The sequence below is a fragment of the Apium graveolens genome, chromosome 7 (assembly GCF_009905375.1).
Source record: "Apium graveolens cultivar Ventura chromosome 7, ASM990537v1, whole genome shotgun sequence".
NCBI classification, from domain to species: Eukaryota; Viridiplantae; Streptophyta; class Magnoliopsida; order Apiales; family Apiaceae; genus Apium; species Apium graveolens.
This window is the reverse complement of record NC_133653.1, coordinates 115,538,151-115,565,775: the sequence shown is the minus strand read 5'-3', so window position 1 is coordinate 115,565,775 and position 27,625 is coordinate 115,538,151. Positions and strand designations below refer to the sequence as shown.

General features: G+C 38.3%; 1 long non-coding RNA gene across 1 annotated transcript in view; it reads left to right on the top strand.

Moving 5' to 3' along the window:
• Positions 1-25,926, top strand: part of LOC141671821 (uncharacterized) — a 37,787-nt gene extending 11,861 nt beyond the window's left edge. Inside the window, exons 2-3 of the long non-coding RNA XR_012555256.1 lie at positions 24,975-25,040; positions 25,757-25,926. This is a non-coding gene — a long non-coding RNA (uncharacterized LOC141671821). The remainder of the gene's footprint in view (positions 1-24,974; positions 25,041-25,756) is intronic.
• Positions 25,927-27,625: the final 1,699 nt, after the last annotated feature.

Sequence of the window (27,625 nt, the reverse complement as noted above, 5' to 3'; positions counted from 1 at the left end):
TCGGAGTGTGACCATGCAAAGACATCCAAATTCTCCCTTAGGAAGCGGGCTAGATCCTCTCTCAAGTCAGGACTTAGGTTAGAGCCTATTCTGAGTACCTTGGAGGGATCATTTGGGTCTACCAAGATCGGGATTGTGTCCTCTGCGGCCCCGGCCCTCTCGACCATTGAGGGCATTCTTGGGTCTAGATCTGCTCGAGCCTCGCTAGTTTTTTCCATTTCCGTGATTGCCAAACCTTCCGCATCCTTGAGCTCGGTTTGGTGAGCTTGGGTCGGGTTTATCAAGCGTTCAGAGGTCGCAGTTACAGTTCGAGTGATTCCGTCGGATGGGTCCATAGTGATTGTTGTTTCTTTGCGTGCCCACTTCCCTCTCCTAAGTGTTGCAGTGATTTGTTCTGGGCTCTCTTCTTCATCACTTGCTTCCTCTACAATCCCCTCTTGTATCAACATGATGGGCTGAGATGCTTCCATTAGTAAGGCCCCTGGGCGTGGTTCCACATGAATTCCCATGTGCTCGAAGTAGTTCTCGGGCAACTCCTCAATTGAAATCAAATTACAAGTCTCGTGGTCCTCAGGACGTATTCTTTTCCTGCCCTCTGCCTCTTCCATGGGGATGTCGCACTCACCTGCTTCAGCTACCTCCCTTGAGGCATTTCTTGACTCGGCCGCTTTGAGTGCCTGGTTGTAGCAGACCCTGGATTCGTATTGACAGCTCTTCAAGATGCCTACCCCCGTGGGGGTTGGGAATTTTATCGTCATATGATGGATCGAGGTCACCATCCTCATTGCCCTCATAAGGGGTCTGCCCACTATAACATTGTAGGCACAAGGCTGGTCTACGACTGTAAACATAGCGATCTGGGTGGCCACATGAGGCTCCTCTCCTATGGTCACCGGGAGCCGAATTGTCCCTTTCACTCCGATCGAGTCTCCCGTGAACCCGTACAGGTGCCCACCTGTTGAGGTTAATTCTCTATCCAATAATCCCAGTTTTTTGTAGGCATCATAAGTCAAAACATCAGCCGAACTCCCGGTGTCCACCATTGCTCGGTGAACATTCACCGTCCCAATCTTCATTTTTATGACTAGGGCATCGGTATGAGGGTAATGCACCCATTTTGCATCATTCTCTTTAAATACGATATCATCGACCTCCCTTTCAAAGAGCTCCGGGGGCCTTTGGCTTAGATGATTGACGTTGGTGAGCGGCTTGTCCTTTGCTTCCCGGGCATATCTGTCCATCGCCTTCCGGCTGTCTCCACCAATGTGAGACCCGCCTAGAATAATATGAATACTACCAGCCCGAGAGACCCTTTCTTTGTCTTCTGGGGGTGGAGGAGGGACGGTATGATAATCCGTCCTGTGTCTTCGAACCTCCTTGACAACCCACTCCGTAAGCTTCCCTTGTCTAATCAAAGTCTCGATCTCATCCTTTAGTTGTCTACAATCAGCTGTATCGTGTCCGGTGGCCTCATGGTATGCACAATACTTTGAAGTGTCTCTTTTATTGTAGTCTGTGAGAGGAGTTGCCTTCCTGAATACCCCCTTCCCCACATATGTAGCATATATGTGGTCGATAGAGGCTACCAGAGGAGTGTGTGTCTGCCATTTGCTTGTATAAGGCCTCCCCGAATCTTTTGTGGTCTCTTTGCCACGGGCAGACTTTTTCGGGCTCGAACTACGCCGATATGTCTTCCTCCTTTCGTCAGGGCTTGAGGATCGATCCCTCTTGTCTCGATAGCTTTCGCTGATTTTCAGCTCTCTCATCGATTTCTCTACCCTCTTGAAGGGTTCGGCTTGCTCATAGAACTCGGCCAAGGTCCTCGGCTCACTCGCTTGGAGGCTCTTCCAAAATTTCGATCCTTCTTTCAGCCCTGCTATCAAGAAATTTTTGATGGTCTCCTCACTGGCTCCTCTCACCTTGGGGACCTCGGCGTTGAACCGACGAAAGTATTCTGCCAAGGGCTCCCCCTCCCTTTGCTTGATGTTGGCTAACGTGGCCACAGGAGGCGAATAGTGGAGGGTCGACTGAAATTGTCTGACGAACAAGTCCTCCAATTGCCTCCACGTTCTTATGCTAGCCGGTCCCAACTTGGAGAACCATTGTTGGGCACTACCTCTGAGTGACGCCGCGAAGAGTCTGCAACGGGTCATCTCCGGCACCTGATAGACTTCCATCTCAGTGTTAAATTGAATAAGGTACTCCGCCGGGTCGGCTTCGCCGTTGAATAGAAGGTCGGGGTTGTGCCTAAACACCCGAGGTAGGGGGGATGATCGGATAGCAGCCGTAAACGGAGAGGGGGCAGCCGAAGCAGGGGGCCCTCTCTTCTCTTGCTCCATCTCATCTAAGATCCTTCTCAGGTCCCTTACTCTAACAACTTCTCCTTCTCTGTCACCTCCCGCATTACTCGAATGATGTGAGCCCTGAGGTCGTTCGCGGCGTTCCCCTCCTCCAGCTCGGTCCTGCGACTCCTCTTCACGATTGTATCTGCGTCTATGTCGCTCCTCCCTTCTGGGTGAGGTGTGTTGACGTCTTTCCGGAGGGGTCGTTGCCCGTTCCCTTTTCGAGCCTCTTTTATCCACGGGCTCTTTCTCTTCTCTCTCCTTCTTACTATTCTCCAATGTGAGCCTGAGGTCATGTTCGCTTAGTTTTCTACCCACTCGGTCTAGCACGCTAGTTGACCTTGCCTCAGATGAAGCTGGCTTCGGCCCCGATCTCGTAGAGATCTGGCTGCCCCGCTCCTCATGGCCTCGGGGTATATCTTCCTTTTCGCGTGATGTTTCTTTCTTCTGTTTGGTCTCGGTTGCCACGTCATCAAAATCGTGGATCAGCTTCTTCTGAGGGCCTTTGCCCTTCCAGCTACGCTGTGAGACCTTGAGGCGGCGTGCCTTACGCTTGGCGTTCCGGACCGAGCTTCTTTCTACTTTTGACATTCGGGCGTTGATCTGATTCATCTGATCGGCCAGCCCTTCGAGATACGTCATCACAGCCTGCCCGTCCACGGTTGCAATTGGTGGAGGTGGCGCCTGATTCTCTGGGGGTGTGTGTTCGAAAGTAGGGTCCTTCTTGCCTCCGCTCCCTGGTGTCGTTGCTTGCTTGCTTTCTTTGGTCATCTTTCTCCTTAAGATGAACGTACCCCTCCTTCTAGCGCCAAATGTTATAGGGAGAATTTCGTATAACAATGTTGTGGAGGTTAATGGGCGGAACAAAGATCAAGGACGGTGTTTGAGGGCGGAGGAAGGTTGTTTGGTGGTGGCTGAGCTTGTATGTGGACTCCTTAAGAAAGAATAGGGTTTGTTATTCTCTGTCAAGTGTCGACTCATGTCTCATACAAGTGCCTACGTACCCTATTTATAGGGATCAAGCCTCACGTAGTTCTTGGGGAACAAGTCACGTAGGCTAGGGTTAGGACTCTTCAGCCCGTGTAGCCAAGCCCACGATAAAGTCAGGCCTTCAGCCAATTAGTCACGTAAATCTCGATCGGCTCCACACGCTTCCTACAATCTCGCGGCATCTCCGCAATCCTTCCCGTGATTGTAGGAACAACCCGTGTCGATCCCGAAATCTACGAGCAACTCAGTCATCTATGAGTCACTTTCCATGTTGCACACAAAGTCTTTCGATGCGGCCCGGCCTGGTCACCTCGGCCCGCACCGCCTTCAAACAATAAATATAATCTTACCTCTGTTTCTATAAGATGTGGGCTCATGAGCTCAGCCCGCGTATGGGCAGCTAAGCCCACCTCGCATGAAGGCACCTGAGCCCACCTCGCGTGGGCACAACCGAGCTCGGATCGCATATGAGAGCCCAAATGACAAATATGAGCTCACCTTACATGTGTGAGCCCAGCTCGCATGTCCTCACTTGAGCCCAGCTCGCATGTTTGAGCCCAGCTCTCATATCATGAGCCCAGCTCTCATGTCATGAGCCCAGCTCGCATGTAAACTCAGCTCGCATGTTACGAGCCCAGCCCGCATGTGAACCCAGCTCGCATGTTGCGAGCCCAGCTCGCATGTTGCGAGCCCAGCCCGCATGTGCTGGCCCAAGTCATATAAATCCATGGTTCTAGCCCACACACAAGAGTCCAGCTATTTAATGCACCCACAGGGACCTGTTTAGGGCCCATGGCCGAAAGCGGGCATAACAGTTTCAAAGGTCCAACTCAAATGACTAAGGATGAGTTTGATATCCCCAAGTCAAATGAGATCAAACCTAAGAAACAGAAAAAGAAAGCTAACAAGGCAGGACCCAAGGAAACTTGGGTACCAAAATCAACTTGTTTTGATTTTGATGTGTACAGGGAAACAGAAAGAATCTATGGTACTTGGATAGTGGCTGTTCAAGACACATGACTAGTGATTCTACCCTGCTCACAGAGTTTAAGGAGAGAGCTGGCCCAAGTATTACTTTTGGAGATGACAGCAAGGGTTATACTGTGGGATATGGCTTGATTTCAAAAGACAATGTCATCATTGAGGAGGTTGCCTTAGTGGATGGTCTCAAGCACAATTTGTTGAGTATCAGCCAGCTATGTGATAAAGGCAATTCAGTAAACTTCAACTCTAAAGCCTGTTTTGTGACAAACAAAAGGAGCAAAAAAGTGTTTCTCACTGGTGTGAGAAAAGGAAATGTGTACCTAGCTGACTTCGACTCATCAAATGCAGAATGCGTTACTTGTCTTCTCAGCAAAGCAAGTGAGGATGAAAGTTGATTATGGTACAAGAAGCTATCCCATTTAAACTTCAAGACCATAAATGAACTTGTGAAGAAAGAACTGGTTAGAGGTATTTCTCAAGTGGAGTTTTCTAAGGATGGATTGTGTGATGCCTGCCAAAAAGGAAAGCAGATCAAAACATCATTTAGAAAGAAGCTTAATTCAACAATTGAAGAACCTTTACAACTGCTACACATGGATTTGTTTGGACCAGTCAATGTGTTATCCATCTCAAGGAAAAGATTTTGCCTAGTAATTGTAGATGATTTCTCAAAGTTCTCTTGGACATATTTCCTAAAGTCTAAAGATGAGGCTAATGAAATCATCATCTATCACATAAGGCAAGTCAATAATCATCCTGATTTCAAAGTTAGAAAAATCTAGAGTGACAATGGAACTGAGTTCAAGAATTCTGTCATGAGAGCATTTTGTGAAGGAAATGGGATTTTGCATGAGTTTTCAGCAGCAAGAACTCCACAACAAAATGGAGTAGTAGAAAGGAAGAACATGTCACTTATTGAAACTACAAGGACAATGCTTGAAGATTTTAAGTTACCAACATATTTCTGGGCTGAAGCTGTAAACACTGCATGCTACACTCGGAATATTTCTCTGGTTAATCAAGCAAAATGCATGACTCCCTATCAATTGTTCAAGAACAAGAATCCAACTCTAAATTTTCTTCATGGCTTTGGATGCAAATGTTATATCTTGAGAAATCAAAATGATTAGAATGGGAAGTTTGATGCTAAAGCAGATGAAAGAATTTTTGTTGGATATGCTATTGGTAAAGCATATAGAGTCTACAATCTAGAACCAACATTGTTGTGGAATCAATACATGTTGTGTTTAATGATAAAAAGATTGAAGGACTGCAAGATGGAGATTACCATGAGAACCTCAAGTTTGACAATGTGGAAATGGTTAGTGATGACAGTGATGATGAAAGTGATCAAGAAACAGTATCAAAGGATAATGCAGAAAAATCCACTAACTATGAAGTAAAAAATTCAACATCTGCCGAGTTGCATAATGCTTCATCCGTCGGGAGGCAATCTGTTTTATCCGTCGGGAGACAACCAACTTCATCCGTCGGTACTCAAAATTCACCATCTGTTGGGTCATCAAAAGAAGCTGGAGGTCAGAATAGATCACTTACAGAAAGTTCCCCTTTCTCAAATCAAAGATCCATTAACTCAGGGGGAATTTCTAATAATCTAAACTCAATCACACATCAAGACAACAATGAGGCCTCTTCATCTAGAGCTAATCTACCTCAACAAAGGAAATGGACAAAGGATCATCCCTTTGAGCTCATCATTGGTGATGTATCTTCTAGAGTTCAAACAAGGAGAGCAACTCAAGAAGAATGTCTATACAATAACTTTATTTCTAAGGAAGAACCAAAGAAGGTAGAAGAAGCTTTGTTGGATCCTGATTGGATTTTAGCTATGCATGAGGAGCTAAACCAATTTGAGAGGAATAAGGTATGGAAGCTGGTGCCCATGCCTAAAGGAAAGAATCCAATAGACACCCAATGGGTATTCAGAAATAAGATGGATGAAAATGGCATAGTAGTCAGGAACAAAGCTAGATTGGTTGCTAAGGGCTATTGTCAACAAGAGGAATAGATTTTGATGAAACATTTGCTCCTGTTGCAAGACTTGAAGCCATCAGAATCTTCTTAGCCTATACAGCCCATGCCAATTTTAAAGTCTATCAAATGGATGTCAAAAGTGCCTTTCTGAATGGAGATTTGGAGGAGGAAGTCTATGTTAGTCAGCCTCCTGGTTTTGAAGATCCAAATTTTCCAGAATATGTTTACTATCTTTTGAAAGCACTTTATGGATTGAAGCAAGCACCTAGAGCCTGGTATGACACTTTGTCAAAGTTTATTTTAGAGAATCACTTCACTAGAGGTACTGTAGACAAAACTTTTTTCTTTAGAAAAGTTAATGGCTCTAGTATACTTGTTCAAATTTATGTAGATGACATTATTTTTGGCTCTACAGATTAAAAACTTTGCAAAAAATTTGCCAAATTGATGCAAAGTAAGTATGAAATGAGTATGATGGGAGAACTAACTTACTTTCTTGGTTTGCAAGTTAAGCAAGTTAATGATGGAATATTCATTAGTCAAACTAAAATACATTTATGATCTTTTAAAGAAGTTTGATCTAATGGATTGCACATCTGTAGAAACTCCCATGACCACTGCAACTAAGCTTGAATTAAACACTACTGAAAAGTCTCTGGATAATTCAAGTTATAGGGGCATGGTTGGCTCACTTCTGTACTTAACAGCTAGTAGGACAGATATAATGTTTGCTACATATTTGTGTGCTAGATTTCAGGCTGATCCTAAAGAATCTCACATAGTAGCTATTAAGAGAATTTTCAGATATCTCAAGAGAACACCAAAACTTGGCATTTGGTACCCTAGAGATTCTGGTTTTGATCTAATTGGTTATTCGGATGCAGATTATGCAGGTTGTAGAATTAATAGAAAAAGTACAACAGGATCCTGTCAATTTCTAGGAAACAAGCTTGTGTTCTGGTTCAGTAAAAAGCAAAATTCAGTTTCTACTTCTACAGCTGAAGCTGAATATATTGCTGCTGGTAGTTTGTAATAACCCCAAAATTTTGAACTTTTTGTAACCCTTATGAATAGTGTTTTTGCTGAATGAGAAAACTTTTCATGCCACACTATGTAGGGGTTCTGTTATGGATATTCTGAGATTTTTTATTAGTACTCTATATGGTATATAAGTGTATGTAAAGATCGTCAGAATCCAATTCCGAACACTTTGATTTTTCCCAGAAATCCACTAGATACGGAAAGAATTGAGTATAAGGTAACAGGATAAAAAGGATTTAAATTAAAGGATTATAATAGAGGATCATAAAAAGGAATATAATATATTGAGAAAGGTTAAGGGAACCTAAGTAATAAGATCCCGGGTATGATCCCTCAAACGATAAACGAAAACGAAAGTTAAGCGAACCGTATAACAGATCAGCGGTCATTAGGCAAACAATTAGAAGCTAATCAAAGAGATTAGTGGGGATGATGTCATCCAACCAATAGAAAGAGGACAAAGGAGGGATGATGACATCACAAAGTGATGCAAGCATGACATAAGAAGGAAGGAAATGTGGTGGATTGTTAACCACACAAAACCAAGGTTAAATTGGTAATTAACCTAAAATAAAACAAATCTAATTCAATCAACCAAGCCAAACATTTCATTTCATCAAAACAAAAAACACAAAACCTCTTATTTCTTCATTGCTCTCGGCTTTTGCCATTTTCAAGAGAAAGAAATTTCGAAACTCAAGATCAAGGCTTCCTAAATTGGTAAGATAATTCCCTAGTCATCCTTATGCATAGTTATGGCTTTCTTATGAGTTTAAGCCTTCAATTCTTTCTCAATCTTCTTCAAGAAATCAATGAAGAAGACAATGAATAGTGATTTCAAAGTTTTTAACTTGATTTTTTCTTGTTTTCCTTTAAGATCCAAGCATCCCTAAGACTTCTCAAGGCTTCTCAAGGCTTCTTAAGGCTTCCTAGCTACTCCCACCACTTTAAGGAAGGTATATCATCTCCAAATCCTAGATTCCTTTGTATAATAAGATGATTTTGATTGTTATGGTGATATAGTAGCTTAATGCTTGTGGTTTAGAGTTTGGGTTGGAGTGGTAGTGAAATGGAATGGTGAATCTTGTTGTTTTGGTTAAAAGAACTTAAGTATAGTTAAATTCAAGCTTAAGCATAAGTATAAATGTTAATATTGAATTTATTGGGGATGTTATGATGTGATAAGGATGAACTTTGGTTGTATGAATGGATTGGGGTTGTTTGGTGATGAATTGGTGTGATATAAAATTGGGTAATCACGTAAACATAGCCGTCGTAATGTCCGATTTACTTTAGGCTGTTTTATTCTTAACATTAGGACCCGAAAACTCACTGCTAGGTTTTGACCATTGCCATGTTTAGATAGTTCATGTTACGAGCTTCGTTTTGATATGTAGTTCGTTTGATTCCGATGTACGGTTTAGGAGAGACGGCCGTTTTAAGTAACGACGTTTCGCGAACGAAACCTTATCCCTCGCCTTACTTTGAAACATTGATTAAGTACCCTAGAGGACTAATTGGAGTATGAATCATTTATGTAGAGTGTATTAGGCAAATGGTAAGGCACTCGCGAGAGAATCGTCTTAAAACTCTTAATGGTTAAATTATTAAAAATGGTGGAGCCGAGGGTACTCGAGTGACTTAAGAGAATCATTGAGCGCAAAACGAGCGTTAGAGTCTAAGTTGGTTAAAGTATAGATTTACAAGTGACTTTGGTTTAATTCCAACTTACTTGTTGTTTATAGGTTACCAGACTCGTCCCGAGCCGATTGTAACCCCCAGCCGCTCAGGCAAGTTTTCTACCCGTTATACTGTTGTTGTGATGTATATATGTATATGCATTATCTTGTAATAAATGCATGATGATTATATTAGCAAATTCTTGCGATATATTGTAGCATGTGATATGGTACATATGCATGCCTGTTTCGTATTCTTGTCATATATATCTGTTGGTTCAGTTGATAATACCTATGCTAGAGAATAGCGGTAATTTGCATATACCCTTAGTATAGGGACCCAAAGGTGAAAACATTTTCTAAAACCGGGAGTCGAGGATCCCGAGTAGATTTTATATATATATATATATTTATATATATATGGTTATAGTTTTCAAAACTATTAATCGAATAAGGTTTATTCGATAACTTTATTTTATTAATGAATATTATCTTGAATATTCATTCGAGGACTTATGACTCCTTTAGATTATTATTGAATATTACTTGGATATTCATTTGAGGATGTATGACTCCTTTATTTTATTTAATGAATATTATTTATAATATTCATTCGAGGTATTATGACTCCGCTTATTATTTATTAATATTCTTTATTTTATTAAAGAATAATGTTCGATAATCAAACTTACTTTTGATATTCAAATAAAGATATTACTTTCGTATAAGTATATCTTTGATTATTTACTATTCATTTCAAGTATAAGTTTTCCAACTTCTACCTCAATTACTCTTTATGGGAATATTATTTAAATAATAATATTCAGATATTTCTTTATATTGAGACTGATTTACTTTATTAAATCGGCATTATTCCAAACACTCTTTAAAGTGTTTTCAAGTCTTTAAAATGATTTTCAAAAGTTAGAGCGGATCCCAAAACTCATTTTTATATTTAAGATCTTCCTTTTAAAAAGGGGATTTAAATACTCGCTCAAAATCGGAGGGATCCGGCTCTGTGGTGTATTTTATATTCGCAACAAGGTTGTTGTCTTGATAAAAGAGTTTTTGATTACTTACCCAACACTCGGGAAGTAAAATTCTTGGAACAAGTTAATCCATTAACAGGCATCGCGTGGGAAATATCGGTGAGTTTTCCTTTCCAACTAGATACGACTTCTTGGTGGAGCCGTATCAACAAGTTTCTACTTGGGGAAAGTGGGGACGAGCTTTACGTTTCAGAGTCATGGATTTCATCTGAACTAGGAGTGGCGTAAGTGGTCGAGTAGCGCCGGCCCAGCCTTATTATATTGGCCCAAATGGCCTGGAAGTTCCGCTAAGGCGGTCCATTCCTTAGGAGTTCAGTGTTCGGTTGACAAGTAAATCCGACAGGTTCTCCTCGACATGTAGAAAATGGCGGGGTTGCACTACCACGACTGATCATCGTAAGTGGTCTTCCTGGCGCGGCAAACTCCCGTAATGAGTTCATCATCCAATTCGATATTTCTGCAACACTACCCAGAGCACTTCGATAGAAAGGCTACGGTTGGGCGATTGTTGAGTGTTGGCAGGGTCAAGTTTTCAAAATGATGTTTGCATCAAATGAAGTATCTCGTAACTTCATTGTATTTTGATGATATTTTAAAAGATTTAATCTATTCAAATCTGGTCTTGTAGTCTCATCTATGTGATGAACTTTTGAAACTAATTATAACTTGAACGGTGGTAGTTCAAGTAGTATCTGGAAAAGATATAAGTATATTGGAGTATCTTGTAACTTCACCGTTTTAAACTTATATCTAGTTAATGGTTGTCTTATGAATGACAGAGACTTTCAGAAAAACGTTGAGACAAGGTTAGATATATGAGATCACCTTGCAACGATATTTTTTTTATATACAGTTATAAACTGGAACTTTGTGTATATTATGCATGGAAGAGGAATTCCAAGATTTTGAAAAGTATATATGTATATATACTGAATATTTTGCGACTTCATCGCATTAAGATATCAAACTTGGTTCATTTCTTTTGACCAAGACTTTCATGAGTACTATGAGAAGGCTCATATATTGTTAATCATATTATATATTATTTTGGTGGGCTTGTTGCTCACCCTTGCCTTCTTCTTTCATCACACAACATCAGATAGACAAGATGAACAGGACCAAGCTCCCGATTCGCAAGCGGTTAGAAAATGTTCTGCAGTCTTCTGGAAGCATTGATGCCGCCGTAGCTGACGTAGGAGCTACCAATAGACTAGGTTTTCAACTATTGATGAACCAGACTTATGTATCTTTATCAATTGTAATAATGGCAAAGAAATGTAAATCTATTCAGAAACCCTTTTTAAGGTGTAATGGCATAAAATTTTGGAATAAAATGACTCGTGTTACTTTTGGATATTCATCTCTGAGACTATAACTTGTGGTGTGTGTGTGTTCATTGTGGGGTCACAATACATAGTAGTTGATTGTTTATTAAGATTGGGTGTTATTAAGGGAATTGGAACTCGTGACAACCCGGATCCCCGACCCCGGATTGGGGGGTGTTACATAGTTGCTGTGCACATATTTTGTGGATGAAAAACCAATTGCTAGACTATGGTTTGCAAGTTGAAAGGATTCCCATTTTCTGTGATAACACAAGTGTAATTGCCATCACTGAAAATCCAGTACAACATTCAAGAACAAAGCACATAGACATCAAGTACCACTTCATAAGGGAACATGTAATGAATGGTACTGTGGAACTATATTTTGTTCCAAGTGAAAAGCAGCTTGCAGATATATTTACCAAGCCATTGGATGAATCTACCTTTTCAAGGTTGGTAAGTGAGTTAGGTATGCTAAATTACTCTTTAATCCTTATAGATTGTTTGTAAGTTGTAATGCAGCCAGAAATTTAATTGATTTTTCAGTCATGGATGAAATTTTGGCTAAGTCAAAATTTACATCTCGACGGATGATCACTATCCATCGAGTTTGATCATCCGCCGGTAACTATTTGTTAATAAAATCAATTACTTCTCTGGAATATTTTATGACTCGATGGATAAATGATTCATCCTCATCCGTCGAATTGTTTTATTCTTAGCCGTAATTCTCTGAACATTATCCATCGAGTATACTTACAGTTTGTAAGCATAGCACGACGGATAATTGATGGAATGTTTACAGTTTATTTTAAACGGCTACTTTGGGCAATTCATATTGGTTACTTTATTTTACTTTATTATTTTTGATAGTTATTTTTGAGATAGTATAAAAGCTTAATTCATTTTCATTACTTTTCTTTTATCATTCTTAAATCATCTGCTCTAATTTCTTTCTTTCTCAAAAGCAATTACTCTCTCTCTGTAAGTTTTTACTCTCTAACAATGACACCTGTCGTCAAGATAATGTCTCAAACTGGATTTATTTATGAGAAGAATAACTTCACTGCTCTTTTGAACAAGGGGATTCAACAGTCTGGTGACTACCACAAGATGATGGATTTTGTGAAGAACTGCAAACTTAACTATGCCATGCTGGAATCACCCACCATCTACTGTGAGGTTGTTGAAGAGATGTGGACAACTATTACATACAACTCAACGGATAAGACTATCACTTTCACTATTAAAGGTAAGGAATTCTGTGTTAATAGTGACTTTGTTAAAGCATGTTTCAAGATTCCTGATAATACTATAACTTCACCACACACAGACACTGACATTATTAACATGCTTAACTCCATGAACTATGCACTCTCTACTTCTAAATTAAGTGAAATTAGGAGGTTGGGTCTTAGAAAGAAATGGAGTTATCTGTGTGATGTAGTTACCAAGGTTTTCTGGTAAAATCAGTAATTTTGATTATGTCAATATCTCAATGCTTAACATGCTTTACATGCTTGTTACTGATAAATTTTTCAACTTTAATGATCTTATCATAATTGAGTTGGGGTTTAATAAGTTAGGGGAGTTAAATAAGAGGGGTAAAAATGTTTATTATGCTAGATTTTTAATGATGATTGCTAACCACCTCTCTGAGGATATTGTGTTTGAGAACCCAACCAACAAATTAGATTGTTGGGTTCAAGAGAGAAGGATTATTGCAGATTTGAACAGGGCAAACCATCTCAAAGAGGTGCCACTCTTCTATTTTCCTGTTATGGAGGCACCTCAGGTAAGTGAGGTAAGTTCAGTTGTCCCTACTCTTCCAGCCTCACAAATTTCTTTGCCTTATAGTGTAGCTCTGGCAACTGTGTCAATGACCCAACAGTTGCCTACCCAAGCTACCAAACCATCAAAAATTTCTAAATCCAAGTCAAAGAAAGCCCCCTCTGGTATCTCTTAAAAGATGCCAGTTGTAAAATCCACCAAACCAAAAGAGGGGAGTTTGAAGGTGGGTAAGAAAGGTGTGGGATAGGGTGAACATCAAAGAAACCCTAAGGATAAGGTTGGAGAGGTGAGTGTTTTCCAGCCTAGCCGCACTGCAGTTTCCCAACAAACTGCAGTGCTTAATAAGGACATAAGCTCATTGCTAGTTGCATCCTCCCAAAAGGATGTGACTATTGAACAAAGCTCTCAGCCAAGAGCACAGGCCAAAAGGGTAAGGGACACAAGCTCACCCCAAACCTATACTAGAAAGAAGAAACCAAAAACCCTTGGGGATGCACAGGGTTCACACATTGTGCAAACTAGTGCTGAAGACACAGTCACTGCACCTTTTCAAAGTCAGTTTGATGTGGCTCCAATAAATGTGGAGTCACAACCGAAATCTTTAGTTATAGAAGCACCTCAAACCCCAAATTCTCCCACAAACTCTCTGGATGTGGATATGATCAACACATCAATTCCTGATTCCCCTTCTTTAACTCTGTTGGGGAAGCCAAAATCTAGTGCAAGTGAGCATCATCTTTTGGATGATTTGTTGGCTCACTTGCCAATTCTTTCAGGAACTGTTGAGACATCTGTGCTAAAATTCTCATCAATCTGCACAAAGTCCACAATAGTTTCCACTCCAAACATATTCATTTCTACTCACTCGATGGATACTGCTCATCCGTCGAGTAGTGATTGTATCCCGACGGATAAGCTTAACAGCAGTTATCCGTCGGATAGTCAAACTGCTAATCCGACGGATATCCCTTATCTATCATGTGTCTATGCACAGCTTCAAATTTCATCAATTATCTCAAGTGCAGAAGACTTAATGGTAGTACAATCACTCCTAGGATTGATGGAAGGGAGTGAAGTGAGTGAGAGTCTGGGTTGCTCCCAGGAAAAAGGAGAGGAAAAGAGTGAAAATATGCAATGCAGTTCTTCAGGATTGGTAAAATAGAGTGTGAGGAGTCCCACCTTAGATGGTGAAGGTGAGGGTGTGAGGGTGGTGAGCCAAGGTGAGACCTTGATGCAAGAAAAGAGAGAAAATGAGAGAAAAACAGGTACTGAAGTTATAAGGGTGGATGTAATCATAAGTGAGTTAATGGATGCCCAGGATGTAGACAGGGAGGGACTATCTCAGCAAACTCAAGCTGTTTTAGATTCCACCTCCTTAGATGCTGAGACATTTACTCACCCTATTCCAGCCTACCAACTTCTAGCTGGACAGGGCAATGACAATGCAGAAAGAATGCTAAACTTGGTGCACACCACACAGTCCATGCAAAGAGCTAAGGATGCCATCACAGCTTTGCCTTCTACAGCTGGTGATGTTGATTATGAGACTGGTGGTTCAGAAGAATTCTTTGGAGGTGAAGGTGGAGATAGTGAAGAAGAGCCATTGGACATAGGGGGAAAAGTAGGATCTAGTTCAAGATCAGGCATGCCATCTTGGGTATTTTCAAAGCAATGTGATGAACACTACTTCAAGACAACCCTGATTTAACTCATAAATCAGACAAATTCTGCTCTTCTAACCACCACAAATGCCAGCACCAAAAAGCTCCTTAAGCACATCTTGCTTCTCTGCAACTACAACAAATCCAAGGTTTTCAACATGCTCAAGATGTCAACACTATCAAAGGTGATATTGGTGAGATGAAAAAGGCCATTTCTGATAAGATGGACTCTAAACTTCTAGAAGCTACAATGCTTGACATTAAGAGACAACTCAGGAAAAATTCTGATCTTGCCACAAAGATAGATGCCTTGGATACAAGAATGACAGAAATGGAAACATCCCTTATAGCAATTCATTTACACCAAGCTCAACAAACAGACTTGCTTCAGAAACTGGTGGCTGCACAAACCTCATCCTCTACTCAGTTTGATGATAAGAAACAGGGGGAGAAAGAGAGTTCTAGGAGTGAGGGGGAGCAAAAAGTGCTCAATATTCAAGTTAGCAAAGTAATTGTGCCTACAATTACTATCTCAAAGCCACCAGCTAAGGACAATATTGATCTGATAAAGGAAGGAGCAACTACTTTGAAAGCAGCTGAAAAGGAGCAGTTGAATCCAATCAACTGGGAAAAAATTGATGAGGATATTCAAAAGAATTTTGGGCTAGCAAAGAAGCCAGAAAAGTCATCCATTCATCACTCTCAAGTCAGGCAAATCTCTGTGAATGAAATAAGCATGAACTATCTGGAAAGAGGACAACCATCCTGTATCAAATCTGCAAAGGCTGAAGTACTTTTGAAGCCAAGGGTGAACTATCCAAAATCATCACTAAAGAACCCTTTGGATACAGTGTATGAGACACCAAAGCCTGATGAGAAGAAACTGTTGTCAAGATCCATTGCCTTCTACAAGGATCCAACTGATTCAGCTTTGAAAAGGAGAATTGCTAAAATTTTCAGGAATGGTAAGGAAATTTGTGTGGTGGCCGGATATCCTCAATTTGCTGAAGCAAAGAGAGAAGAAAAGGAAAGATTGAAGCAAGCTGCTCTACATGCTGAAAAGGTTAAACAAAAGAAAGAGCAAGCTGCTATCTTGGCCAAGCTACACGCTGTGAAACCAACACAACAAATTCCTGCTCATCGATCTGAAATCAGTGAATCTGAAGATCCAAAGAAGCAAATTGAACCACAACAGAAGAAATCTCACAGATACAAGGAATTGGCCAAAAGAACCAAAAGGAAATTGAACTTTGTTGGTAAGGAATTGGAGAATCAGTTTCCCAAGGAATCCATTCCAACTACAACTCAAGTATCAAAACCCTTAGTGGTATTTGAAGACATTAAGGTGGTGGATCCTTACAGGAACATTCATTGTGAACCTATTGTGCCTAAGGATGAACTAATAGACTGGGAAAGTCTACCAATTCCAGACTTCAATTTGCCAATCCTTAACAAGCCAAAGAGAACAAAGTCAAGAGCAGTCAAGAAAGTGAAGCGGTCACCTCTCAAATCCAAATCTCTAACTAAAGCTCAATCCAAAGTCAACCAGGGTGATTACATGTACTTATGTGACATCATGGAATTCTATGGTCTAAACCTCTATCTAGATGAACTGGAAGAAGTTAGAGGGATTGATGCCTAAAGGAATCTACCTGAAAGGTTAGTTTTCAAGTACAAGGGAGGAAATGAGATTCAATGGCCACTTCACAGGATCATTCAAGAAAGCCAATCTGTGCCGATAAAGGTTTATTCATCATTTAAGAAGAACTTTGGATTCAATGTAACTGCAAGAAGACTTATTCTAAAGAAGATTGAAGAACTGAGGAGTATTAGAGCTAAAGATGCACTCCCAAAGACTCTAACTATTCCTTACACATGGAGTAGAGTGCATCTAAGGCCCTACTGGCTGATGGAGTTCATGGATGACAAAGGAGTTAGAAGATTTTTCAGATTAGAAGACCAATTGAGCATCTCTAGCAATGAGACTCTTTTGGAAATGCAAGAAAAACTAAATCTCTCAGAATATGATGAACTGGAATTCCACAGACAGCTCCAAAATCAGATAGAAGATAACAACAGAAAGTTTGAAAAGAGATCCAGATCTTCAAGGAATTAGATTAATCTGCTCAGGCTAGAGGAGCACCTTAAAAATGACTGTGAGCTAATCTTTGTGCATTTTATTATTTGAAGCACTTTACAGTTTTGTCTACTTACTTTTAAAGTTGTATTTTTAGGGTGTATTATTATCATCAAGTTTCTCTTAATTTATGGATACAATTCCAGTAGACATAAATTGGGGGAGATTGTTGTGAATATGTTGTGAACTTGATGATTTCATTAACAAAACACCTTAGTAGATTTTACTTAGTGAAAAATGTAGCACTCGACAGATAAGGAATATAGTCTCGACGGATGACTCAATATAGTCCCGACGGATGATGATTTATTATCCATCGAGTGAGTAGCTTGTGTAATAATGAGTCTTTAGCACATTTCTGTATACACCTTGTTTAGATTCTATAATAGCACTCAATTCATGTTAAATTTAATTAGATATGTGGAATAGGTTGATTAATTGTACATAGATGATGTCTTGTAATTCTGCATAAATGAAATGAAGTCAAGTGCCAGATAGCTACCCGACGGATAAACAACAATGCCACTCGACGGATGATCAACAAGGCAACCCGACGGATGATCATGTACCCAGCGGATAATTAATTCAAACATCTGTTGAAAGTGACAACACAGTCACATGCATCGAGTGTATGCAAAAGGAATGTGGAAGCCTATTCAACTGGGTTTTAGAGAACAAAGAAGCATTACCATTTCCATGCTATCATGAAGATATTCAAAGATGCTGAAATAGAGTAATGAAGCAGCATAGTATTAGACTTGATAGGTTTTGTTTTATTATCTTGTCTTATTACTTTGTAATCTTGGTGATATATAAACCAAGAAGTAGCAACGAGAACAAGACTAAGAACATTGTCTCAGAGAAACAATTGTAAGCTGCATCCTTAGCATTTCTCTATAAACTTAGTTGTTCATATTTATAAGCAGCTGTGAGCTAATCTTGCTACACAGAGTTCTCTTGATATAATATATATCTCTGGTGGATATATTCAAATCCACCAGAAAGTTTATAAAGACTTGTGTTTTTAATTACTTGTGTTTTGATTTTAATTTTAATAACTTCTTATTCCGCACTTTGCAAATCAAACACTTATATATTATTAAGATAGAACATTTTATATTTTGTTTTTGAAAAAGGTTCAAGAATTCCATTCAACCCCCTTTTGTAATTCTTGTTGCATTGTTAGGGACTAACAGAAAGACAATATGACAGTTGGAGAATAAGAGAAGAGGTTTACATAACTTTCTAGGTTTATGAGAGAGTATGTTAATTCTGAAGAGAAAAGGGCAAAAAGGTTCTAACAAGGATTGAAGCCTTGGTTAAAGAGTCGCGTGGCAACTTTTGAGTTGACTACTTATACTGAAGTGGTTCAGAAGGCGATGGTAATTGAAGGCGAGAGTGAGCAAAATCAAAAGGAGAAAGGCAACAAGAAAAGAAGATTTGAAATGGGAGAAGAAGGATCAAGTTACAAGGGTCAGAATCAGAGAACTAATCAAAGGCTTAAGTTTCAGAGTGGACCCGGGAACTTCAAGAAGAAAGAATTTGGAAATAAATCACAAGAAATGAGATCTCAGTCAACTGGTGGATGAAAACCCCCGGAAGGATCAGTTCCGGAATGTAAGATTTGTAATAAGCGACATACGGGAATCTGCAATAAGGTGAATGTAGTTTGTTTCAAGTGTCATAAGAAGGGCCATTATGCTCATGAATGCAAGAATTAGAAGGCCAACATCACGTATTATAAATGTAGGAAAGTAGGACATGTGTCATGAGAATGCAAAGGAGTGGGTAACAATCAATTACTGCAAATGACCACTGTACCCTACCCTATGAATCAAGCAGCTCCTATGCCAGCCTCATCATTCCCAATGTCTTTCAATCAACCTCAGATAACATCATCTTCAAATCATCCAGCTTTGACTTATCCAACTCAAGCAAGAACTTTCAACATAAACGTGAAGGATGCAATTCAAAGTTCCGATGTGGTGTTAAGTACGCTTTCTGTGAATGTTGCTAATGCTAAAGTACTGATTGATTCGGGAGCCACCAGATCATTTATATCGAAGTCTTTTGTTGATAAGTTGAACTGTGAAACCCAATTGATGCATGAGCACTTATCCATTATCTTAGCTAATCAAGATAGAGTATCTGTAAATCATATTTACCCTCATTGTGTAATAGAGATAGCAGGACACATTTTTCCTATGAACCTTGTTCCTTTCCAATTAGGCGAATTTGACGCGATCTTAGGGATGGATTGGCTGACAAGTTTCAATGCTCAAATAGACTGTAAGGATAAAAGGGTAGTATTAAGTACACCTCAAGGCAAGAAAGTGACATTCAAGGGCCAAAGGCAAACTCAGACATTTCTCACCTCGATGCAAGCAAAGAAGTTTATTCGGAAAGGATGCGAGGCGTATGTGGCGTATGTAATTGATAAGAGTAGAGAAGTTTCTAATCTGGAAGACATTCCGGTAGTAAGAGATTTTCTAGACGTTTTTCCTGAAGAGCTTCCTGGCTTACCCCCGAACTGACAAATTGAGTTTACAATAGATCTTGCACTCGACACCGAACCTGTTTCGAAAGCTCCATACAGGATGGCACCAACGGAGATGAGGGAATTAGAAAAGCAAATACAAGAACTACTTGACAAAGGATTTGTAAGACCAAGTGTTTCACCGTGGGGCCCGTAAGTTTTGTTTGTGAAGAAAAAGGACGGGAGCGTGAGACTTTGTATAGATTACCGAGAATTTAACAAGTTGATGATTAATAATAGATACCCTTTGCCTAGGATTGATGATCTGTTTGACCAACTCAAGGGAGCCTCTTATTTTTCAAAGATTGATCTGCGATCGGGATACCACCAATTGAAGATTAAGTCTGAGGATATACCGAAAACGGCTTTTCGAACAAGATATGGACATTACGAATTTCTCGTCATGGCTTTTGGGTTGACGAGTGCACCAGCTGCTTTCATGGATTTAATGAATCGTGTATTCAAGGAGTACTTGGACAAGTTTTTCATAGTTTTCATCAATGACGTTTTAGTATATTTAAAGACAGAAGTTGATCACATGGAGCATCTAAGAATAGTTTTGGAAGTGTTGCAAAAGGAGAGATTGTATGCCAAGTTCTCGAAATGTGAGTTTTGGTTAACTGAAGTAAGATTTCTAGGACATATTGTTGGAAGTGAGGGAATTAGGGTAGATCCTAAAAAAATTGAGGCCGTAATGAATTGGGAGGCACCGAAGACGCCTACAGAAGTGAGAAGTTTTATGGAACTAGCGGGATACTACAGAAGATTTGTAATGGATTTTTCAAAGATTGTCGTACCACTGACCAAATTGACAAGGAAGAATGAGAAGTTTGAATGGACGGAGAAATATGAAAGAGTTTTCAAGAATTGAAGAAAAGATTGATAACTGCTCCGGTATTAGCATTATCAGATGACAAGGGAGATTTTATGATATACAGTGATGCCTCTTATAAAGGACTTTGATGTGTATTGATGCAACACGGGAAGGTGATAGCGTATGCTTCAAGACAACTTAGACCACATGAATAGAAGTACCCGACTTATGACTTAGAATTAGCTGCAATAGTGTTTGCTTTGAAATTATGGAGACACTACTTATATGGGGAAAAGTACGAGATATACACAGATCACAAAAGTCTGAAGTACCTCTTTACTCCGAAGGAGCTAAATATGAGACAGCGCCGATGGTTGGAATTGATCAAAGACTACGATTTTTTAATACAATATCATCCGGGAAAGGCCAACGTGGTAGCAGATGCTTTAAGTAGGAAGGAAAAGCTAAGTATGATAATAATGTCGAAGGAATTATCTGATGAAGTTGAAAAATTGCAATTAGAGCTTTGTGATCATGGAGAAGCGGAAGAAATGTGTTGTGCCATTACTTTTCAACCAACACTACTAGAAAGGATAAAGAAATGCCAAGATGAAGTAATGACTCAAGAGAATAATCAGTTGACAGGAGACGAGATATGTACACAAAAAGATGAACAAGGTGTGTTGATATTTTTGACAAGAATTTGGATTCCAAATGTGGCTGAATGGATTTCAAAATGCGACACATACCAAAGAGTAAAATCAGAACATCAGAAACCAAGTGGTTTGATTCAACCATTGAAGATTCCAGAATGGAAGTGGGAAAATATTGCCATGGATTTTGTAGTGGGTTTACAGCGAACACGTTCTGGATGACGCAATTTGGGTGATAGTTGACCGCCTTACAAAGTCGGCACATTTTCTCCCAATCAATGAGAAGTCTTCGTTAGATAGACTAGTTCATATATATGTACGTAAAATCGTGTTACGCCATGGTGTACCTATATCGATAGTTTCGGATCGAGACCCGCGATTTAATTCGAGATTCTAGAGGCAATTTCAAGAAAGTCTTGGAACGAAATTAAACATGAGTACGGCATATCATCCACAAACCGATGGCCAAAGTTAACGAACAATCCAAACCATTGAAGATATGTTACAAAGCTGTGCAATTGATTTTTCGGGAAGTTGGGACGATCATCTACCACTCATAGAATTCTCATATAACAATAGTTACCATTCAAGTATTGGCATGCCACCATACAAAGCTTTATATGGGCAAAAGTGTAGAACACCGACAAGTTGGGATGAAGTTGGGGAAGGAAAGAATTTTGGACCTGAATTAATTTGGCAAATGAAGGACACCGTCACTGTGGTCAAGAAAAGACTCATTGCTGCTCAAGATAGATAAAAGAAATATGCGGACCCCGCCCGGAAGGATGTGAAATTCGAAATTGGGGAAGCTGTGTTGCTAAAAGTATCACCACGGAAGGGTTTGACCCGATTTGATAAGAAAGGGAAATTAGCTCCAAGATACATCGGACCTTTTGAAATCTTGAACCAAGTAGGGAAAGTTACTTATGAGCTAGCCTTTGCCGCCACAATATCACCACGTACATAATGTATTTCATGTCTCATTGCTAAAGAAGTATAATCCGAACGCCAATCATGTAATAAAGATCGAGCCAGTGGAAATTCAAGCCGATTTATCATACGAAGAGCAACCCGTGCAGATACTGGATCGTCAAGAGAGGACCCTTAAAAAATAAATCAGTAAGTTTGGTGAAAGTATTGTGGAGGAATCCTAGAGTGGAAGAGGCAACGTGGGAGTTAGAATCTGAAATGCGTAACCGGTATCCTCAACTATTCTCCTAGATTCTGAGGACAGAATCCTATAAGGGGGAGAGGATGTGACAACCAGTAAATATTTGAGTTGGTTTATAAGTGTGATGTACATATTCATAAATATTCTGTGATATAATGGCATTGCGAATGTTGCTGGAATATTTTTAAGCGTATAACTTTTATACGCGAGTAAGATTTTCATTACGCGATTAATTAGGTAGCGCAATTTGATAATATTCGAATAGTCGCGACTACGCGATTACGTAATAACTGAGATTATCGCGATTTAATGATATTTGAATAAGTTGCGATTAGGCGATAGATTATATTCTAATATTATGGAGTAGAGTCAATTTATTTGTAATTTCTTGTGTGATTTTTAATGTGTTAAATATATTTTACATGACTTATTTATTAGTGTGATAATGTTAGAAAATTCTTTTAATATAAATTTTTGTTCGAAATTTTTGAAAACAATTTTATTAAACCTCTAAAATCTCATAGTATTTTTGGTATTAATTTTTTGATTTATGGATTTATATTTTAATTACTAAAACACATTCTTTTTAATTATACTTTTAATAGTTATTGAATTACAAGTGTACCCTTGCATGCAAATTTCACCCAAATAGAAATCAAGGGTAAGACCGACCTTTCACCCTCCACTAACTCCATTTGACCAACTAAATGACAAATAAAACCCTACATGCAAGACATGCTAGTAGTAAAAGGAGGATAGAATGGTAAAAAACAAAATCCACTTACTATTTGGATAAGACAAAAGCTAGACCAAATAATCATTTCACATCATTTTCTTCACCAACACGTCACTCCACTCTCTCCTCTCCCTACTCCCTCTTGGCCGCACCTAAACCCTCCCCTCCCCACCCCTCTCATTTTCTTCTTCTTCATTTCTTCATTTCCTTTCACCTTTCAACTCCTCTAAGCAAGGGTCAACTACATTTGGTTCTATATCGTCATTTAAGGTTAGTTTCTTAGTTGCATATGGTTAAAGCCAATGGTTTAACTTTTTTTTTTGTGAATCTGGAGTTGAACTTAATGTGGCTCATTAAACTTGAGCAAGAGATGGTCTTGATGAAGTGTTTGGTTTCCAATTTCAAGCCATGATCTTGGCCTCAAGCATTCGGCAATGACTCCCAAGGAGCCGAATGGATTTTATAGTTGTGTGTTAGTTTTATTTGTTTTCAAAAAGGAAGAGACTTTGCATGTGGCTTTTAAAGAACTTATGATCTTTTTAAAATGAATTTTTCAAAGTTTCCATCCTTGCATGCCATGATTTTTACAATAAAAGTTGAAGTTAATACTTGCATGTCGTAGTATAAGTGATATTTCAGACAAATGTGCTATGTGACTTAGATTTGAGTTTTTGTGCAATGCATACCATGGTTTTTTCTCTGAAATGCTAGTATGCTATGTGACTTAATAATTCATAATCAAATCTAGTAGCCATCAAGTTGATACCATGTGTTTTTGTTTCAAAAATTTGCTTAAAATTTCATATGTAAAATCTGATCTGTTATGCTCTCTGTTTTGCCTCGGTAAATGGCTTATATGGCTAGGTTTATGCTCTTATTTTTCCATTAAATGATAGTCAATAGGGTTTTGTATACTGTATATTAGATTTTCTGGATTGATTGTTGGTTTTTGTGTTGAAATGGGAGTTAAGGTGGAAGAAGGTACACTAGGCACTATGTAGCAGAATTTTGCACCATAAGTATAGGTTGTTTTAGGTGAGTTTTGGTGAGGCCTTGCTAGGCTTGTGTTTACTGGAGTTAGGACTTGAGTTGTACTTGAGTCCAGTGGCTTTAATTCATTGAAAAGCTTGCATTTAGGTAGGTGCACACACATATTTCCGAAAGTAGCTCAGAACAGGGCAGAACTGCGTAAACTTGAACTTTGGTCGATTATAACATGCCATAGGCTAGGCCTTCACGGGGCCTTGGATTAAATAATTATAATACATCCTTAGGAAGCTTAAAAAACCATTAGAATTAAAAATTGAGTGAGGAAAATGAATTATATGTAAGTAAAAACAGAGCAGAGTGAATTCGAGGGAGGCTTGGGCAGTGTCAACTTTGAGCAGAGGCCTCGAGAAGCCTAGGTGAGGATTTGGCCTGAAACCAAGTCTGAGAGTTAGGTTTAGGTCTTAAGAATCCATGGGAATTGGTTTTGTTAGAAGGCCTCATGTAGAAGTCAAGATTTCTGTGAAGGAGCGCGGGTTGTGCAACTGGTGCTAGCAGGAAACCTTAGTGTGAGTATTGATTTTTGTAAGCCTATAGGAGTGAGGCCCCTGAGTCTCACCAAATTTAGAAGTTATTTTAGAGTCCTAACAACCTTTAGGAAGTGGTTTGGAGTGAAGGCCCAAGGTGGAGACATCCCATTTCCACCAAGACACCCGAGAGCACCCTTAGAATGGCATTAGGAAGCTTTAGTGGTATTCGTTGTAATTGTGACTTTGTGGTGAAGAGTCTGAGTGTTGCACATTATATTTAGGTTTAAGTTAAGGTCAATAATAGTTCTTATGTGTTACTTTCTTATGTTCTTAGGTATTTAAGTGATATTGTAGTATAAATAATTAAGTAGTATATGCCATGCCATAATGTGATTATGTGATTATGTGGAATACTTGAAATGCATATGATTAAGTTATGTGTATTCTTATAATCATAAGTTCTTGCATAATAGTAGTTGTTATAAGAGTAAAAGTTAGTCTAGGAGCTATGGACTTATAATGTGAATAGTAATGAGATTAATATAATGTGTAGGTTCTGAAGCGAAGGGGAAGATTCGTGCCGTCAAGATCGAGTAATCTTAGAACTGTTGAAAGACAAGTTACTACCTTCTTATGCTTATAATTATTACGAGTATACATACTTTTTCGTGAATGCTTAGTTGTAATAACCACCATGTCATTAATTAATTCAAATACTTCGGTTAATAACTCTTAATCTTGTTAGTACCTTACCTTCAAAATATTCCCTATCCATTAGACCATGTATACTAAACTCTGTCTATCAAATTCCCTAAAGAGATCCCCATTACTGAACTTGAATTCTCTTGTTATAATTCCATTAAAGTGATACCAAATCTTTCCTCGGCATCCATGTTATAAATCATTAAAAATAAAATAAATGTTTTCTTGACTTAGTGGATGGGACTAGACGCAAGTTCCTTTTCACACTTATTGATAGGCTCACATATAGCCTAGGGATCCCATTATATTTGAAAACCTAGCGAGGTTCGGAATTACTTCACGGCTGATCACCGGCTATAATCCGTAGCGTCCTAAAATGAATTTTGATGATTTGATATTTAATTAATTATAACATGTTGCCCAATGCCAGGATACCATATGCCATGTTTCAATTGCTATGATTCTATCATATCTTTATTAAAAATTCATGTTTCATATTGTCATTTTTTTACAAGCATCTATAACCCCTTGATTTATGAACCCAAAATTTTGAGATAATGCCTTGTATAGTAGAACTGTTAGTACTTGCTGAGCGTTTTAGCTTATTTTCTTGTATTTAACCCTGTTCTACAGCTAGCAATCATGGTTCGTACCAAGTAGACCGCCCGTAAGTCAACCGGTAGGTAGGGTGAAGACCATTTGAGGGCGCAGGTAGAATATATATGTATAGACTAGGCGAAATCTGCCAGTATGTAATTGTGGTATTAGTTAGAAGGGCTGTTCCAAACTCTGAACTTGTAAAGATCTCGGGATTGTTAATATTTTTGGTTGGGTTTGTAATCATATTATTATCATCTTTTGGACTTATAAGTTGTAATATAATTATGGTTTGCATTTATTTAATGTATGTGTGTGTGATTGATTTGGGGTGTGACATTTAAGATCTATAATGAATGAAAATTATGCTTTTAATCTTTTAAGAGAAATGATGTACAATAGTGATTTCACAAAGATTTTAATAAAATAAGTAACCACCAATGTAGAATGAAGTTTGATTTTCTCCTAAAACTGTTCTAGTTCCCAAGTCTATTTTTATGCCTAAAAAGATAAATGATTTGATAAGACATAGACTGATGACCTAGCAGTATTAAGAAGAGAAAGAAAAATTTTGTCTTTCAATATGAATGGTTTTTGTAAAAGCATTGAACACTTAGGGTAAAGTCTAAGCAATTCTCATTCATGTCAAAAGCTCCATAATCTACCTTTATAAGATTATAATCAACAAAATTTTTTATTGATAAATATCCTTAATAAGATTCACTATGCTGCTAATTTCAAATTATAGTGAATCTTTCTGATATAGCAACTCATATATATTCACTAGAACATAAAATCTCACAATTATCTGCAAAAAAATATTAACAATATATCATTGACTGATACTTGTCAAGTATTTTAGGTACCAATAATTATGTTGCATCCTATTTTAAATATTAAAATAAGATATCAATGAATTAAATACCAATTATCTATTGAATAGACATTAGAATTCAATTTCATATATCATACAATTATTAACTCCACACAACTGTAATATCTCAAACAATATTGGTTCGATAAATAAAGCAACATTAACCAACATTGACTTGTTTGCAATCTTAGAAAAAATTTCTAAGTTCCATATACTCTGATCCATTGAGTATTGCATCTATTATCAATGTGTTTAGGAATTTGCTAATAAGTATAAAAATTATTCTAACTTGACAACATACGGTTACTTATAATAAAACATCAAACATTGTAACCATAGTTGTAGTTTAAGAAAGATTTTTACACTTTTTTATATTAGTATAAGTGACTGAGGATAAGCATTGATTACTTAGAGGAGTTCAAAGTAATGCCACAAATACTAATACTTCACAATTAGTTCATACTTGAACTCTTAACTAAATATCATTAGCTGATAGAAGTCAAAAATTAACATACAACTAATCATGCTACAATCATGATTCTGATCTCAGTGAATTCTTGAGATGTAACCTAGCTAAATTCACTAAAACCAAAATCTCATAATTAACTTATAACACATAAGTTACAATCAATATACTAGATATCAATTGTTGATAGATTTAGTTATAATCAATTATGATGCTTATTTATTTTAAGTTAGTTTGAATTATGGAGCAAATAAAATCATTGAATTGCTTCAATTTCCATAATCCAAACTACTCAAAATAAATATTAATTAAATAAATACTAAGTATCTATGCATTAGATACTAGAAATTAAAATATTTATAATTATCCTTGAATAATCACCAATATGATATATGACTTATATACATGGCAATCACTTTCTGGATAATTAGTAATTTTAGAAATACTTTCTAAACATATAAAATATTGAGAGTTTTATACACATGACTTAGAAAATACTTTAGCTTCTAATATTAGTGATTTTAGTAATAAGCATTGATTACTTATAACAATAATTCTAAATAAT